Genomic DNA, 9671 nt, shown 5'->3' on the forward strand with positions numbered 1-9671 from the left:
AAAACAAAACGTACTCACAGTATGCGGCCTCAACACCAACCAATTGTCTTGTTAACGTCCGAGCAACAACAGAGCACGTGGCACACTGAGGCCCTTCTTTTATAGAAGGCGGGTGGGGATCGAAACCACCCACTATGATTTCTGCTTATATCTATTTATTTATTAAGCTTACAACATCACACACAGTACAAAATCTACTAATTATTTTACGAAATCTTACATCTGAAATGTGTGACAATTAATGTAAATATAAGTTTCCCAAAGAAAATTTAAATAGAAATTAAAAATTAAAAAAAAATACAATAAATTACTTACATGCTTATGCGGCCTCTCCTGACCGTGCACCGTCCTCGGATGCACTGGTGATATCTTCTTCGTGAGAACGGCATCTTGTTCGCCATTGTCACCAATATGTGGTTCGTGTGTTCTTGAGGAAGCGGAAGGATGAGTACACGCAGCTAAGGGCACACCAACGTCATCGGGGTATTCGTCATCGCAATCTGTGCAAAAGTAATCCTGTTAGTTAATCACGACGACATTTCGTTAGTGCCTAGTCTATCATACATCACGCATCCAAGGCCCTCATACAAAATCGCACTATCACAACATTAGTTAACACTTCACTTTTAAAAACCACCGAATTAAAAAAAAAACAAAACGTACTCACAGTATGCGGCCTCAACACCAACCACTTGTCTTGTCAACGTCCGAGCAACAACAGAGCACGTGGCACACTGAGGCCCTTCTTTTATAGAAGGCGGGTGGGGATCGAAACCACCCACTATGATTTCTGCTTATATCTATTTATTTATTAAGCTTACAACATCACACACAGTACAAAATCTACTAATTATTTTACGAAATCTTACATCTGAAATGTGTGACAATTAATGTAAATATAAGTTTCCCAAAGAAAATTTAATAGGAATTTAAAATTTAAAAAAAATACAATAAAATACTTACATGCTTATGCGGCCTCTCCTGACCGTGCACCGTCCTCGGATGCACTGGTGATTTCTTCTACAGGAGAACGGCATCTTGCTCGCCATAGTCAAAAATATGTGGTTCGTGTGTGCTTGAGGAAGCAGAAGGATCAGTACACGCAGCTGAAGGCTCACCAACATCATCGGCGTATTCGTCATCGCAATCTGTGCAAAAGTAATCCTGTTAATCACGACGACATTTCGTTAGTGCCTAGTCACACAGAACAAATCTACTAATTATTTTACGAAATCTTACATCTGAAATGTGTGACAATTAATGTAATTATAAGTTTCCCAAAGGAAATTTAAATAGAAATTAAAAATTTTAAAAAAATACAATAAAGTACTTACATGCTTATACGGCCTCTCCTGACCGTGCATCGTCCTCGAATGCACTGGTGATCTCTTCTACAGGAGAACGGCATCTTGCTCGCCATAGTCACCAATATGTGGTTCGTGTGTGCTTGAGGAAGCGGAAGGATGAGTACACGCAGCTAAGGGCACACCAACGTCATCGGGGTATTCGTCATCGCAATCTGTGCAAAAGTAATCCTGTTAGTTAATCACGACGACATTTCGTTAGTGCCTAGTCTATCATACATCACGCATCCAAGGCCCTCATACAAAATCGCACTATCACAACATTAGTTAACACTTCACTTTTAAAAACCACCGAATTAAAAAAAAAACAAAACGTACTCACAGTATGCGGCCTCAACACCAACCACTTGTCTTGTCAACGTCCGAGCAACAACAGAGCACGTGGCACACTGAGGCCCTTCTTTTATAGAAGGCGGGTGGGGATCGAAACCACCCACTATGATTTCTGCTTATATCTATTTATTTATTAAGCTTACAACATCACACACAGTACAAAATCTACTAATTATTTTACGAAATCTTACATCTGAAATGTGTGACAATTAATGTAAATATAAGTTTCCCAAAGAAAATTTAATAGGAATTTAAAATTTAAAAAAAATACAATAAAATACTTACATGCTTATGCGGCCTCTCCTGACCGTGCACCGTCCTCGGATGCACTGGTGATTTCTTCTACAGGAGAACGGCATCTTGCTCGCCATAGTCAAAAATATGTGGTTCGTGTGTGCTTGAGGAAGCAGAAGGATCAGTACACGCAGCTGAAGGCTCACCAACATCATCGGCGTATTCGTCATCGCAATCTGTGCAAAAGTAATCCTGTTAATCACGACGACATTTCGTTAGTGCCTAGTCACACAGAACAAATCTACTAATTATTTTACGAAATCTTACATCTGAAATGTGTGACAATTAATGTAATTATAAGTTTCCCAAAGGAAATTTAAATAGAAATTAAAAATTTTAAAAAAATACAATAAAGTACTTACATGCTTATACGGCCTCTCCTGACCGTGCATCGTCCTCGAATGCACTGGTGATCTCTTCTACAGGAGAACGGCATCTTGCTCGCCATAGTCACCAATATGTGGTTCGTGTGTGCTTGAGGAAGCAGAAGGATCAGTATACGCAGCTGAAGGCTCACCAACATCATCGGGGTATTCGTCATCGCAATCTGTGCAAAAGTAATCCTGTTAGTTAATCACGACGACATTTCGTTAGTGCCTAGTCTATCATACATCATGCATCCAAGGCCCTCATACAAAATCGCACTACCACAACATTAGTTAACACTTCACTTTTCCAAAACCACCGAATAAAAATAAAACAAAACGTACTCACAGTATGCGGCCTCAACACCAACCACTTGTCTTGTCAACGTCCGAGCAACAACAGAGCACGTGGCACACTGAGGCCCTTCTTTTATAGAAGGCGGGTGGGGATCGAAACCACCCACTATGATTTCTGCTTATATCTATTTATTTATTAAGGTTACAACATCACACACAGTACAAAATCTACTAATTATGTTACGAAATCTTACATCTGAAATGTGTGACAATTAATGTAAATATAAGTTTCCCAAAGAAAATTTAATAGGAATTTAAAATTTAAAAAAAATACAATAAAATACTTACATGCTTATGCGGCCTCTCCTGACCGTGCACCGTCCTCGGATGCACTGGTGATTTCTTCTACAGGAGAACGGCATCTTGCTCGCCATAGTCAAAAATATGTGGTTCGTGTGTGCTTGAGGAAGCAGAAGGATCAGTACACGCAGCTGAAGGCTCACCAACATCATCGGGGTATTCGTCATCGCAATCTGTGCAAAAGTAATCCTGTTAATCACGACGACATTTCGTTAGTGCCTAGTCACACAGAACAAATCTACTAATTATTTTACGAAATCTTACATCTGAAATGTGTGACAATTAATGTAATTATAAGTTTCCCAAAGGAAATTTAAATAGAAATTAAAAATTTTAAAAAAATACAATAAAGTACTTACATGCTTATACGGCCTCTCCTGACCGTGCATCGTCCTCGAATGCACTGGTGATCTCTTCTACAGGAGAACGGCATCTTGCTCGCCATAGTCACCAATATGTGGTTCGTGTGTTCTTGGGGAAGCAGAAGGATCAGTACACGCAGCTGTAGGCTCAACAACGTCATCGGGGTATTCGTCATCGCAATCTGTGCAAAAGTAATCCTGTTAGTTAATCACGACGACATTTCGTTAGTGCCTAGTCTATCATACATCACGCATCCAAGGCCCTCATACAAAATCGCACTATCACAAGTGTTAACTAATGTTCTCTTTTAAAAACCACCGAATTAAAATAAAACAAAACGTACTCACAGTATGCGGCCTCAACACCAACCAATTGTCTTGTTAACGTCCGAGCAACAACAGAGCACGTGGCACACTGAGGCCCTTCTTTTATAGAAGGCGGGTGGGGATCGAAACCACCCACTATGATTTCTGCTTATATCTATTTATTTATTAAGCTTACAACATCACACACAGTACAAAATCTACTAATTATTTTACGAAATCTTACATCTGAAATGTGTGACAATTAATGTAAATATAAGTTTCCCAAAGAAAATTTAAATAGAAATTAAAAATTAAAAAAAAATACAATAAATTACTTACATGCTTATGCGGCCTCTCCTGACCGTGCACCGTCCTCGGATGCACTGGTGATATCTTCTTCGTGAGAACGGCATCTTGTTCGCCATTGTCACCAATATGTGGTTCGTGTGTTCTTGAGGAAGCGGAAGGATGAGTACACGCAGCTAAGGGCACACCAACGTCATCGGGGTATTCGTCATCGCAATCTGTGCAAAAGTAATCCTGTTAGTTAATCACGACGACATTTCGTTAGTGCCTAGTCTATCATACATCACGCATCCAAGGCCCTCATACAAAATCGCACTATCACAACATTAGTTAACACTTCACTTTTAAAAACCACCGAATTAAAAAAAAAACAAAACGTACTCACAGTATGCGGCCTCAACACCAACCACTTGTCTTGTCAACGTCCGAGCAACAACAGAGCACGTGGCACACTGAGGCCCTTCTTTTATAGAAGGCGGGTGGGGATCGAAACCACCCACTATGATTTCTGCTTATATCTATTTATTTATTAAGCTTACAACATCACACACAGTACAAAATCTACTAATTATTTTACGAAATCTTACATCTGAAATGTGTGACAATTAATGTAAATATAAGTTTCCCAAAGAAAATTTAATAGGAATTTAAAATTTAAAAAAAATACAATAAAATACTTACATGCTTATGCGGCCTCTCCTGACCGTGCACCGTCCTCGGATGCACTGGTGATTTCTTCTACAGGAGAACGGCATCTTGCTCGCCATAGTCAAAAATATGTGGTTCGTGTGTGCTTGAGGAAGCAGAAGGATCAGTACACGCAGCTGAAGGCTCACCAACATCATCGGGGTATTCGTCATCGCAATCTGTGCAAAAGTAATCCTGTTAATCACGACGACATTTCGTTAGTGCCTAGTCACACAGAACAAATCTACTAATTATTTTACGAAATCTTACATCTGAAATGTGTGACAATTAATGTAATTATAAGTTTCCCAAAGGAAATTTAAATAGAAATTAAAAATTTTAAAAAAATACAATAAAGTACTTACATGCTTATACGGCCTCTCCTGACCGTGCACCGTCCTCGAATGCACTGGTGATCTCTTCTACAGGAGAACGGCATCTTGCTCGCCATAGTCACCAATATGTGGTTCGTGTGTGCTTGAGGAAGCAGAAGGATCAGTATACGCAGCTGAAGGCTCACCAACATCATCGGGGTATTCGTCATCGCAATCTGTGCAAAAGTAATCCTGTTAGTTAATCACGACGACATTTCGTTAGTGCCTAGTCTATCATACATCATGCATCCAAGGCCCTCATACAAAATCGCACTACCACAACATTAGTTAACACTTCACTTTTCCAAAACCACCGAATAAAAATAAAACAAAACGTACTCACAGTATGCCGCCTCAACACCAACCACTTGTCTTGTCAACGTCCGAGCAACAACAGAGCGCGTGGCACACTGAGGCCCTTCTTTTATAGAAGGCGGGTGGGGATCGAAACCACCCACTATGATTTCTGCTTTTATCTATTTATTTATTAAGCTTACAACATCACACACAGTAAAAAATCTACTAATTATTTTACGAAATCTTATATCTGAAATGTGTGACAATTAATGTAAACATAAGTTTCCCAAAGAAAATTTAAATAGAAATTAAAAATTTTAAAAAAATACAAAAAAATACAATAAAGTACTTACATGCTTATACGGCCTCTCCTGACAGTGCACCGTCCTCGGATGCACTGGTGATCTCTTCTTCGGGAGAACGGCATCTTATTCGCCATGGTCACCAATATGTGTTTCGTGTGTTCTTGAGGAAGCAGAAGGATCAGTACACGCAGTTAAAGGCTCACCAATTTCATCGGGGTATTCGTCATCACAATCTGTGCAAAAGTAATCCTGTTAGTTAATCACGACGACATTTCGTTAGTGCCTAGTCTATCATACATCACGCATCCAAGGCCCTCATACAAAATCGCACTACCACAACATTAGTTAACACTTCACTTTTAAAAACCACCGAATTAAAATAAAACAAAACGTACTCACAGTATGCGGCCTCAACACCAACCACTTGTCTTGTCAACGTCCGAGCAACAACAGAGCGCGTGGCACACTGAGGCCCTTCTTTTATAGAAGGCGGGTGGGGATCGAAACCACCCACTATGATTTCTGCTTTTATCTATTTATTTATTAAGCTTACAACATCACACACAGTACAAAATCTACTAATTATTTTACGAAATCTTACATCTGAAATGTGTGACAATTAATGTAAACATAAGTTTCCCAAAGAAAATTTAAATAGAAATTAAAAATTTTAAAAAAATACAATAAAGTACTTACATGCTTATACGGCCTCTCCTGACCGTGCATCGTCCTCGAATGCACTGGTGATCTCTTCTTCAGGAGAACGGCATCTTGCTCGCCATAGTCACCAATATGTGGTTCGTGTGTTCTTGAGGAAGCAGAAGGATCAGTACACGCAGCTGAAGGCACACCAACGTCATCGGGGAATTCGTCATCGCAATCTGTGCAAAAGTAATCCTGTTAGTTAATCACGTCGACATTTCGTTGGTGCCTAGTCTATCATACATCACGCATCCAAGGCCCTCATACAAAATCGCACTATCACAACATTAGTTAACACTTCACTTTTAAAAACCACCGAATTAAAATAAAACAAAACGTACTCACAGTATGCGGCCTCAACACCAACCACTTGTCTTGTCAACGTCCGAGCAACAACAGAGCACGTGGCACACTGAGGCCCTTCTTTTATAGAAGGCGGGTGGGGATCGAAACCACCCACTATGATTTCTGCTTATATCTATTTATTTATTAAGCTTACAACATCACACACAGTACAAAATCTACTAGTTATTTTACGAAATCTAACATCTGAAATGTGTGACAATTATTGTAATTATAAATTTCCCAAAGAAAATTTAAATAGAAATTAAAAATTTAAAAAAAATACAATAAAGTACTTACATGCTAATACGGCCTCTCCTGACCGTGCACCGTCCTCGAATGCACTGGTGATCTCTTCTTCAGGAGAACGGCATCTTGCTCGCCATAGTCACCAATATGTGGTTCGTGTGTTCTTGAGGAAGCGGAAGGATGAGTACACGCAGCTAAGGGCACACCAACGTCATCGGGGTATTCGTCATCGCAATCTGTGCAAAAGTAATCCTGTTAGTTAATCACGACGACATTTCGTTAGTGCCTAGTCTATCATACATCACGCATCCAAGGCCCTCATACAAAATCGCACTATCACAACATTAGTTAACACTTCACTTTTAAAAACCACCGAATTAAAATAAAACAAAACGTACTCACAGTATGCGGCCTCAACACCAACCACTTGTCTTGTCAACGTCCGAGCAACAACAGAACGCGTGGCACACTGAGGCCCTTCTTTTATAGAAGGCGGGTGGGGATCGAAACCACCCACTATGATTTCTGCTTTTATCTATTTATTTATTAAGCTTACAACATCACACACAGTACAAAATCTACTAATTATTTTACGAAATCTTACATCTGAAATGTGTGACAATTAATGTAAACATAAGTTTCCCAAAGAAAATTTAAATAGAAATTAAAAATTTTAAAAAAATACAATAAAGTACTTACATGCTTATACGGCCTCTCCTGACCGTGCATCGTCCTCGAATGCACTGGTGATCTCTTCTTCAGGAGAACGGCATCTTGCTCGCCATAGTCACCAATATGTGGTTCGTGTGTTCTTGAGGAAGCAGAAGGATCAGTACACGCAGCTGAAGGCACACCAACGTCATCGGGGAATTCGTCATCGCAATCTGTGCAAAAGTAATCCTGTTAGTTAATCACGTCGACATTTCGTTGGTGCCTAGTCTATCATACATCACGCATCCAAGGCCCTCATACAAAATCGCACTATCACAACATTAGTTAACACTTCACTTTTAAAAACCACCGAATTAAAATAAAACAAAACGTACTCACAGTATGCGGCCTCAACACCAACCACTTGTCTTGTCAACGTCCGAGCAACAACAGAGCACGTGGCACACTGAGGCCCTTCTTTTATAGAAGGCGGGTGGGGATCGAAACCACCCACTATGATTTCTGCTTATATCTATTTATTTATTAAGCTTACAACATCACACACAGTACAAAATCTACTAGTTATTTTACGAAATCTAACATCTGAAATGTGTGACAATTATTGTAATTATAAATTTCCCAAAGAAAATTTAAATAGAAATTAAAAATTTAAAAAAAATACAATAAAGTACTTACATGCTAATACGGCCTCTCCTGACCGTGCACCGTCCTCGAATGCACTGGTGATCTCTTCTTCAGGAGAACGGCATCTTGCTCGCCATAGTCACCAATATGTGGTTCGTGTGTTCTTGAGGAAGCGGAAGGATGAGTACACGCAGCTAAGGGCACACCAACGTCATCGGGGTATTCGTCATCGCAATCTGTGCAAAAGTAATCCTGTTAGTTAATCACGACGACATTTCGTTAGTGCCTAGTCTATCATACATCACGCATCCAAGGCCCTCATACAAAATCGCACTATCACAACATTAGTTAACACTTCACTTTTAAAAACCACCGAATTAAAATAAAACAAAACGTACTCACAGTATGCGGCCTCAACACCAACCACTTGTCTTGTCAACGTCCGAGCAACAACAGAGCACGTGGCACACTGAGGCCCTTCTTTTATAGAAGGCGGGTGGGGATCGAAACCACCCACTATGATTTCTGCTTATATCTATTTATTTATTAAGCTTACAACATCACACACAGTACAAAATCTACTAATTATGTTACGAAATCTTACATCTGAAATGTGTGACAATTAATGTAAACATAAGTTTCCCAAAGAAAATTTAAATAGAAATTAAAAATTAATAAAAATACAATTAAAATACTTACATGCTTATACGGCCTCTTCTGATCGTGCACCGTCCTCGGATGCACTGGTGATCTCTTCTTCAGGAGAACGGCATCTTGCTCGCCATAGTCACCAATATGTGGTTCGTGTGTTCTTGGGGAAGCAGAAGGATCAGTACACGCAGCTGTAGGCTCAACAACGTCATCGGGGTATTCGTCATCGCAATCTGTGCAAAAGTAATCCTGTTAGTTAATCACGACGACATTTCGTTAGTGCCTAGTCTATCATACATCACGCATCCAAGGCCCTCATACAAAATCGCACTATCACAAGTGTTAACTAATGTTCTCTTTTAAAAACCACCGAATTAAAATAAAACAAAACGTACTCACAGTATGCGGCCTCAACACCAACCACTTGTCTTGTTAACGTCCGAGCAACAACAGAGCACGTGGCACACTGAGGCCCTTCTTTTATAGAAGGCGGGTGGGGATCGAAACCACCCACTATGATTTCTGCTTATATCTATTTATTTATTAAGCTTACAACATCACACACAGTACAAAATCTACTAATTATTTTACGAAATCTTACATCTGAAATGTGTGACAATTAATGTAAATATAAGTTTCCCAAAGAAAATTTAAATAGAAATTAAAAATTAAAAAAAAATACAATAAAATACTTACATGCTTATGCGGCCTCTCCTGACCGTGCACCGTCCTCGGATGCACTGGTGATATCTTCTTCGTGAGAACGGCATCTTGTTCGCCA

General features: G+C 39.6%; 1 long non-coding RNA gene across 1 annotated transcript; it reads right to left on the minus strand.

Annotated features, from left to right (window-relative positions):
• Positions 1-1014: 1014 nt before the first annotated feature.
• Positions 1015-4716, minus strand: LOC125056276. The gene is made up of 3 exons (XR_007118037.1): positions 4669-4716; positions 1335-1519; positions 1015-1148 (listed from the first exon to the last, which is right to left on the minus strand). It is a non-coding gene; the product is annotated as an uncharacterized LOC125056276 (long non-coding RNA).
• Positions 4717-9671: the final 4955 nt, after the last annotated feature.

This window comes from Pieris napi, chromosome 14, assembly GCF_905475465.1.
Source record: "Pieris napi chromosome 14, ilPieNapi1.2, whole genome shotgun sequence".
NCBI lineage: Eukaryota > Metazoa > Arthropoda > Insecta > Lepidoptera > Pieridae > Pieris > Pieris napi.